This window comes from Dromaius novaehollandiae, chromosome 16 (genome assembly GCF_036370855.1).
Source record: "Dromaius novaehollandiae isolate bDroNov1 chromosome 16, bDroNov1.hap1, whole genome shotgun sequence".
In the NCBI taxonomy this organism is placed as follows: Eukaryota; Metazoa; Chordata; class Aves; order Casuariiformes; family Dromaiidae; genus Dromaius; species Dromaius novaehollandiae.
In genome coordinates, this window is record NC_088113.1 from 18135325 (window position 1) to 18143437 (window position 8113).

Consider the following 8113-nt stretch of genomic DNA (forward strand, 5'->3'; position numbering starts at 1 on the left):
GCGGCTCTGTGGTGCCACCAGCGGGCGGGCCGGGCTGGGCCGCCCCTGCCCCTGCCCCTGCCCCTGCCCCCGCCCCCGCCCCTGCCCCCGCCCCCGCCCCCGCCCCCGCCCGGCGGCCGCGCAGCCCTCCCCGGCTGTCCCCCTCCGGCCCCGCTCCTCGTCTGTCCCTCCCCCCGGACAGTCGCGCAGGAAGCCCCTTCCTCCCTTGCGTATGCCCCTACCACCGCCACACACCCACCCGTGTCCCCCCAGGAACACCCACCGCACCACCGCGTGAGCACCCACCGCGTCCCCTCACAAACACCCACCGTGTCCCCTCACGAACACCCACCACATCACAATGTGAGCACCCACCACGTCCCCTCAGAAACACCCATCCCCGCAAAAATACCCGCTGCATCCCCTCACAAACATTGCGTCCCCTCACAAACACCGCGTCCCCTCACAAACACCCACCATGCCCCCTCACAAACATCGTGTCCCCTCACAAACCCACCAAGTCCCCTCACGAACACCCACCGCATCACCATGTGGGCACCCACTGCATCCCCTCACAAACACCCGTGTCCCTTCACAAACACCATGTCTCCTCCCAAACACCGTGTCCCCACACACACCCATGTCCCCACGCAAAGACCCACCTCTTCTGCATACGCACACCCACCATGTCCCCACACATACACCCAGCCCCACACAGACACCCACCGCATCCCCACACAAACACCCCGTGTCTCCCCACGAACACCCATGTCCCCACACAAACACGCACCTCTTCTCCATACACACACCCACCGTGTCCCCACACAAACACCCCGTGTCCCCCCACGAACACCCACCATGTCCCCACACAAACACGCACCTCTTCTCCATACACACACCCACCGTGTCCCCACACAAACACGCACCTCTTCTCCATACACACACCCACTGTGTCCCCACACAAACACCCCGTGTCTCCCCACGAACACTCACCATGTCCCCACACAAACACCCACCACGTTCCCACGCAAACACCACGTCCCCCACAAACACCCATCCCCACACAAACACCCACCGCATCCCCCCACAAACACCCACCATGTCCCCACACGAACACCCACAATGTCCCCCCACGAACACCCACCGCATCCCCACACAAACACGCGCCGCGTCCCCTCACCAACCCCCCCCTGCCCCCTCACACCCACCCACCGCGTCCCCACCCAGCAGACGCCGGTGGCCTCGTGCTCCCAAGGTCTCCCGGCTTCCCGGCACGCAGGGCGGACGCGTCTGCTGCGATGACCAGCGCGCGTGGGCATGTCGGGCGGTGCCCACAAAGCCAGAGCAGGGCAGCCATTCCCATCCCAGCCTCGGCGGCTGGGACCGGCCTCCCGCTGCGCCCCGCGGGCCGCTCGGGGTGATGGTGGGGCTGGGGCTGGGAGCGCGGGGTCCCGCGGCCATGCCAGGACCCACCTGCAGCACCCAAAACCGGCGCAGGGCGATAAACCTCCGTGTGTCCTGGCTGCTGGGGGAAAGCGGGCAGCGCGGGGCTGAGTGTGGGCTGGATATGGAAAAGGCGGACGCAGAGAGGGCTCGGTGGGGAGCTGGGAGAAGATAAACTTAGCGTCGTCTCCAGAGTGACTCCAGGCGTAGCTGCACAGCACGCCGCTTCTCAGGCTCGCGTGTTTACACTGCGCCGTACAAACATCCCCCCAGGCACTTGAACCCGTCTCCCACATCCCGGGGCGACGCTCTGACCGCGTGCCAAATCAGCAAACGATGCCGTCCGCCTCTCCGCTGCGCTCTGAGGACGCGGATGGGAGCGTCCGGAGGCCGGAGAGCTCTGCTGGGAGTGGAGAAGCCCCGGCGCGTTGAGCATCGGGCTGCAGGGGCTGCGGGAAGCTCATGGCCGCTGTACTCCAGAAACAAGAACGGGCCCTGCAGGCTCCCGGCGCCTCCTGCCTTACCTGCTCCGGGTGGATCTTGCCCGTAGACACGAGCACACCAAATCAAATGTGCCGTTGAAGAGGGGCTAGTGAGATATTCACAGTTCAGCAGCTGCTAGTTTATTTGCAACGCTGGACCCTTACAATGGTAATTTCTTTTGCCAGTTAGGATCCCGCTTTTAAAGAAGCAACACAAGAACAACTGCAATTGTTTGCAGTTTACACCAGGAATCAAACTGATGTCTAATGATATGACCTGAAATGTGCGCACTAAATAACAGCTAGATTTTCAAAGTGTCTTACAAAACCTTATATAGTTGCTAAGTCTTTTTATACAGCTGTTTCATACAATCCATTTTTTTGCATACTGTTCTAAGTAGGACATCAACACTTGTGTTATAGTATTTATAGTATTTAATAAGAACAACACTAATAGGAAACATAAGACAATGTTTTCTGTAGGGTTTCATTTTAAAAGCTATTAAAATAATACAGTGCAGTATAATCTCTCCCTTTAAAATCCCAAGTATATTGTGATATTCAATATAGGTCAGATTTTGAGCCTAAATTATTTGGCAGAATCATCTCATATCACATCTGCAGAAAAAATAATTTGGGATAAAAAAGAATTAAAACCCTTCTTGCTGGCAAGCTTATCAAAGAAGCCATGGGATAATGGGCATGGAAACTTAGCAAGGCTTTCTCCAAGCAGTTCTCCAGAACCCAGGATTTGAAATAAAAAATAAATGGTATTTTTTCATTCTTTCCTTGAAAAAAACAGCTGTAGGATGTAAATTGTCCCACTGAGTCAGCACAGGATGAAACAGAAAGAAGCCAGCCTCCATAGCTATCTTAGTGGGTTGCTAACTTCAAAGCTGAATTCAGAGGTTTCAACGTTGCTGCTCTTAACGCTTTAATGCTGGGGAGCTTTCATCTACATTTGACAAGCAAACTTGCTTACAGTGACTGAATATAGCAGGCATATTGCTATGTTTCAAGGAATCTGCTGCTAAAACAGATGGGCATAAGGTCAGCAGCATTTCCACGGATTACAGTAATGGGGTACAACCAGGGCAACCTTCTCTCCCTGGCCTTTTCCCTGAGGGAATCACCATACTGTGGGGAAAGAGGGAGATGGAGCTCTGTTTTGACTGAACATGGTAGTAATTCACAGCACAGTGATGTGATTTTTGGCAAAAGGCTTGACTTGTCACAGTGTTGCTGCATGGTAGCTTCAAGTTCTGGGCACAGGTATGCTTGAATTTTTACTGCTGCAAACCTTCCGAGATAAATACTAAGGCAGGCAGTTTTGCACTTGCAGCAGCATTATGGCACAAATGTAAAGCATTTTTTTGACTATCCAATCCCTAAGCCTCTCATTTTGCTCCTGGACTAAAAGCTCAACCTTATAGGAAGCATTGGACTGCATGGTCCATAGGTTTGAGCAGTCAAAGCGTTGCTGGAATAAGGAGCTGCTATGGATGGGGCCAAACCTGCAACGCTTTATTCCAACATGATGAGGGGAATATAGTTACCAAAGTCACCGAGAGTTTTCTATATTCAAGAACGGCAGGATTTGGTCTAAGCATCTGATATGAGACAGCATTTAAACTACCTATGTGGGCTGGGTGTTATAATTTTGCAAAATCATGGCCCAAAACCAAGCAAAGATAAACAGGTCATGAATATATTTAGGCTGGGAATCAGAGGAATAGTGTTCCAGTTGGAGGAACTGTTGGTATTAAGATGAAGTGTGAGAAATTTCTGTACAAGTTTTTCCAGTCGAAGTGTAGTGCGGATCTGGCGATCCAACAGGCCTTTTCTAGTCCAGCATTGTTATATATATCACACTCAGGAGTCTCTTCTTGCCAGCTCCTCTCTTCTTTTGCCATCTGTCTCAGGAAAAGGGAAACGGAGAGAAAAATGCTGCTTTTGTCCCAAAGCCCAAACAGACTGGAACTTGGTAAAAAACCTGAACTATTTCTCTCACCAGTTGTGGAAATATCCTCCGGTTTCCTGCGGGTACAGCAGCACTCCTTGCATCCATAAATCTCAGCATTGCTGTTATTGGAGCCTGCAGAGCAGTCCCAGCTGAGGCTGTTAGCACAGGGGACAGGGTCTCCCAGCTTTTCCACTCACACCAAACCCCTGTCTCAGAGATATGCCACATATGAGAAGCACAGTCTCTAGAAGCTCTCTGTGCTTCTTGAAACAAATTTTCTCCTTAAATTGGCAGGCCCAGGATGACCATCTTACTTTGGAGCTAATCTTCGCAATCACCAGGTCCATCTGTGGCACCTAAAGGCCACCACATTTGGGTCTATGCATTCTCCTGAGCCTGTCTACGTGCTCCTACTTAGTAAGTCTCAAAAATTTGCCAGGGGAATATCATTCCCTACATGTGTTACATATCTCACAAATTTTCCTAACTGCATTTCGTATGCATTTTGGAGCACTTTCTCTGCTCTCTGCTTGCACATTCACCTCCTTTGACTGTCCTCCTGCATCCCAAACCTGAGGGCCAGGTTTGATTCAGGTTGGCCTCGCTGTCACATGAACCACGTGACGTGCAACATTTTTAATATGACTGCAGCCAGCTCCAGTTGGGAGTCCTGGTTTCTCTTGACACCTATTGGAGCAGAATGGACATTTCCCCTGGACTCCTAATAGATGTGCATTCATCCGTGCTGAGTTATGTAATCCTCTTCTGTCATTGCAGATTTCCAGTTAAAGCACAATAACATGCCGAGCCCCTGGAGGAAAACATTACCAACAGACCTCTGTGCTGATTATTGTGTGCCTTGGAAAATGACTCAGGCTTTGCTGCGTGACATTAAGTATTTAAAAAGTACAGGACTGATTGATTTAATTGTATAGCTCTACTCTAGGGAGGGCTGTGCGCTCACTTCATGAAAAATGTATGTGATGTTTACATGAGGATTTGTGAATGAATGACTCAAAACATTTCTCCTGAACCACACGGTACAGCAGCTGCAGTACATGGCATTACTGTAGACCAATAATGTGCATGGGGTGATCTTGTAAGAATGTGTTTTCTGAGGAAGTCCCACAGGGCTGGTGATCAGCACATGTAGCAGCAGGTTTGGTGAGAGCAGGATGTGCAGCACAGCCCTGCTAGGGCTGGGAATGCTGGAAGGGCGGATGGCAGTGTTCGAGGGAGAGCACCAACCGTGATGCCCAAGGGATACAGGAGGATCATGCACTTACCTTGGCTCAAAAACTCCTACAAGAAACTTTGCACCAGATAAAGGACAGCATCACAGGAACTCCCAAATTCTCCTGCTTCCGAGAACCATCACTGCATGCTACACTCAGTCACCAGACCTGCTAAACCTATCCATTATCTCACAGTCTCTCACAATCCATCTATAATCCTTTCAAAGGTTTAAGATCTTGGCCTTATGCTTTGTTATGAACATGTTTGAGTCCTCCCTGTCAAATGTCCCACAGCCCCCGCTGATCTCCTGCAGAACAGCACGGAGAGGCTGTCTAGACATGTCACTGCCCTTTTCACACATGCGGGGTGCATCTGCCCTTGGGAAAGACCTACACAGAGTGTCCATCCTACTTAAATCCCCCAAACGGGACTTACGCAAGACTTCAGTAATGCCTGGAATGAGCTTTTCTACAGTGAACCGATGAGTGAAGCTGTGTTTCCAAACCTGTCGCTGTAAATGGGCATTACTTACCGAGCAGATCTCATTTAAACTCATTTAACTCATCAGCTCTCTTCTCTCACCACAGAAAGGGTGGTGATCCGCCTCGTGAAAAGGGCATGGGTTGAGACTCTGGGGGAACGCAACAGAGCTTTGTTAAACACCTGATGCTATAGAAAGCTTCCCCGAGTGGAGCAGTAATTCCTTCAAATCAACAGTAAAATTTCAACACCGAGAAGGTTAAAATCGTATGGCTAGATTAGCAATTTCATAAACATATCATCTTCATAGTATTTACAGCTACGGAGGGAATAACACTGCCGAAGGCTGTAAGGGAAGGAGGAGAATCTGATATGCACTTCTCTATTTCTGCTGCTGTAGTTCCTGCCTCTCCGTCAGCCGGGTCACCAGCACAGTTCCCCTTTGCTTCGAGCTAGTTTGGCTTCCTGGTTTCCTGCTACGGCACAGCAACATCTCAGTTACAAGTGCAACAGAGGAACCTTTGTGCGGAGGCAATTTTTTTTTCCAGGACGGAGATTTATATCAATGTCTGAATTTGCACAAATTTACTTCTTACCAAATTTTACAGATAAAGTCTAGAGAGTAGCTGGAAACAGTTTACTGCTGAGGGCAGTGGGAGTGTCGTGCACAGTAAAGACTAAGGGTATTTGGCATACATTCCCAAGGTTTGCAAGCTGAGAGCAGTGATACATGCTGTAAGAATGATTCCACGTATACAAATGCTTAAGGATCAGCAAGCAAAGACTCAGGGTGGTCTGTTGTTGGGACTGTTTTGCACAGCAGTGCGGGAGCCAGCCGTGGCTATTTTTGATGGAATAAAAATGAGCAGGCCCCTAAATGCTTGCACAGTTGCTCTTTCCAGTTTGTGGAATTTCAGATCCAGTCCCTGAGCTGGCAGAAACCAAGCTGTGCTCTGAACCCATCCCTCTGGGAAACCAGTTCACCGTCCCAGTCATTCTACCTACATTTCTTTACTGATGACATCAGAGCTCTAATTTGTCTAAATAAAATAAACAAGAGCTGCCAGCCTCCCAGAAGGACTGGTCGGTTCATGGGACAGCTTCTATTCTGCTTTAGTGCTCTATAGACTTATGCACTGCATTAAGGGTGATTTTAGTGGCTTTGGGAGGAAGATCACTGTGCAAAAGAGTCCTTCTTGTGCTGAACAGAAATGCAGCCAAAAAAAAAAAAAAAGATTTAACCCTCCAGAGAGCACAGATCACTTGGCCTGGTACACAGATGCCCTTCTGAGTCATTATTGAAACTCCGCTGAAGTTATTAAAAGGCTGCCATGCTCCTCAGCGAAGCAGGATTAACTCATCAGATTAAACATTGCCCAGCACGCTTCTGCAAATGTATTACCTCGAGCAGAACTCAACCTGCATAGGGAAAACCTCTGTGAAGCTCAGCAGTTCCCTGCATATCTCAGATTATTTCCTTGCAGCAGAACAGTTCCAACCTCAGGCTGTTTGTGCAAGTAATACCACCAAACTGATACATGCATTTACCTGCCAAGAATTATGTTAACAAGAGATCGTCAGGCGTAATTACAAGAATTAAAGGACCTCAGCAATTATCCATGTTTCTGCAGCTAATGCAGAGCATGGGGGGAGCAACAGAAACATGCCATGGGCTGGATATGAGCAGAGTTTATGGGACTGGATAAAGTGCAGTGTATAAACTTACATTTCACTTCAGCAGCTTGTTCAGAGAAGCACTTTACTCAGATCTTACAAGACTATTTTTTGTTTTTATAGTTATGGGATTGTCCTAACTGCGAAATATGTGTCCCTGCCAGGCCCCTCAAACATACTGCATGGAGATACTGGGCATTGGCTGATGATGCCTGTTGGAACAAGGCAAGCAGCAACGTAAAAGACGATAAAAGAAAAGCCCGATAAATGAAGGTGAATTCTGTGGTAGTCTTGTGCAATAAGAGGAAAAAAATCTCTTTGTGAAAAAAAAAAAGAAATTGAAGACTTTGTTATTGTTGGCAGGAGTTTTGCACATTTTGCTTATCAAGAGATCATGGTAGGGAGGGGATTATCTTACAGTTGCGTAAAAGTTCCATCCTTCCTTAAATTCTTCTGCTCTCCAGCTGCCTCCCTGCAGTCTGAGGGGCCTCTCTACAGGTTTATATTTGCATTTTCTTCTCTTGGTTGAATCTCTTTAAAAGACAGACTTACTCGGTGCACCATGCACGTTCACTGCTGCCCTGGGTATCGCTGCCCCTGCAAGTCGGCCCGAGCAAGGGACAGATGTGGTGCTGGCTGCCCCGGACCGAAAGGGGAAGGAATCCGAGTCGTGGCCCAGGTCCAGTCGCCAGGGCTATGACCCGAGGAGCGCTTGAAGCCGGGATGAATCAGCACTGGCACGGGCCCTTCGCCGGCGCCCCGGCTGCTCAGCCCTTGCTCGTGCCAGCACAGCTCGTGTGTGCCGCGTGCGGACCGCAGCACTGCTGGGGCTGCAAGACTGAGGATCTTGCTCATC